The sequence below is a fragment of the Nicotiana tabacum genome, chromosome 8 (assembly GCF_000715075.1).
Source record: "Nicotiana tabacum cultivar K326 chromosome 8, ASM71507v2, whole genome shotgun sequence".
NCBI lineage: Eukaryota > Viridiplantae > Streptophyta > Magnoliopsida > Solanales > Solanaceae > Nicotiana > Nicotiana tabacum.
The window spans coordinates 158,967,537-158,969,431 of NC_134087.1; positions in this window are offsets into that span (position 1 = coordinate 158,967,537).

The following is a 1,895-nucleotide window of genomic DNA, read 5'->3' on the forward strand; positions in this document are numbered from 1 at the left end:
AAAATTTTAGACCAGTTGGTCTTTGCAATACTTCCTATAAAATTATTACAAAAATTATTGCAAACAGGATAAAGCCTTTCTTACCCTATATCATTATCCCTCTCCAATCTAGCTTCATTAAAAATAGGAGAGCTAGTGACCATGCGATCATCGTTCAAGAAATTATGAATAATCTTCGTAAATACAAAAAATCTACCCCCTGACATGCTTATTAAAATTGACCTGGAAAAGGCTTTTGATAGATTAGAGTGGTCATTTGTCTACATAACTCTTAGATTCTTCAATTCCCCCCCCCCCCAAAAAAAATCAGTAAATTAATTATGCATTGCATCACTACCAGCTCTATGAGAATCCTGGTAAATGGGGCAACTACTGAGTTTTTTAGTCCTAGTAGGGGTATCCGACAAGGTGACCCCCTATCACCCTATATATTCATCATTTGCATAGAATTACTTTCAAAACTCATAAATTATCAAACAGACATTTTAAATTGGGATCCCGTTAAAATCTCTCAAAAAGACCCTTTTTCCCATGTCCTATTTGCGGATGATATCACCCTAATGGGTAAGGCTAACAAAAAAACTGGTCATTGTATTAAGGCTATTATGGATTTTTTCTGCTCACAATCAGGCTTATCCATCAATTACACAAAGTCCAAAATTATCCTTCCAAAATTCAGTCCTCCTCATATCTCCTCCTACTTCTCAAACCTCTTTGGAATGAAAGTTACACATGATTTTGGAAAATACCTAAGCTTCCAAATTCTAAACCATAGTCCAAAGCCAAGAGATTTCCATTTCATAATTGACAAGCTTCATAGCAAAATGTCCCACTGGAAATGTTCTTTTCTAAATATAGCCGGTCGTGCAACTCTTGCAACTAGCACTCTAAATCTATCCCTTCCTACTCCATGCAATATACTTATCTACCTAGTAAAATACTAAAGCAAATCGACAAGATTCAAAGGGATTTCATTTGGGGGGAGTACTAGCTCTACTAAAAAACTCCATTTAGTGAATTGGAACCTCGTCACCAAGAGTAAACAGGAAGGAGGCCTTGGCATCCAAAAAACCTCCTCCAAAAACATTGCCTTACTAATAGGTCTTTCATGGAGGCTTTTACAAAATTCAAATACTCCTTGGACTCAACTCATCTCCTATAAATATGCTAATAAAAAAACTGCTAATACTTCTTCTTTTATTTGGAAATTCATCCTAAAGGGATGGAATTTTTGCAATAATAGTATCTTATGGCATCCACACTCAAATTCTGAAATGAACATTTGGTCTTCAAATTGGATCCATGACGCCAGTTCTCTGAGAAATAATTTATGTGGTCCAATAAATAAAAAGGACCTTAATATCCCCATCAAGGATATTATAAAAGATGGCAATTGGAACCTCACTAATATCTCCTTTCATATTCCTATTACCCTTATGGAAAAAATTATGGCTATCCCTTTACCTAATAAGTTTATTAAAAAAGATACTATGACATGGGGTATTACTTCTACTGGTCTTTTCACTACTAAATCATGCTACTCTCTCATAAACCATTTTACCCCACCTAAGTTAGATTTTGAGTGGAATTGGGATCTTCAATGCCCAAACAAAATTAAGTTCTTCTTCTGAAAATGTATGTATAATCATATCCCTTGCAGAGCTTTCTTATTCCACATTGGTATGAACATCGATAAGGTTTGCACCATTTGTAGAATTAATGTTGAAAGTGCTGAACATATCTTTATAGACTGCCCTATTACTCAACCTTGTTGGGAAAAAATGGGCATCACAAATTTGCAATTAAAAGATGGCACCCACTGGCTATTGAGACTGAAAGATATTTTTATTCAAAAAAGCCTTTATTCTAATAACTAGAAGACCATTCTCTCCTTT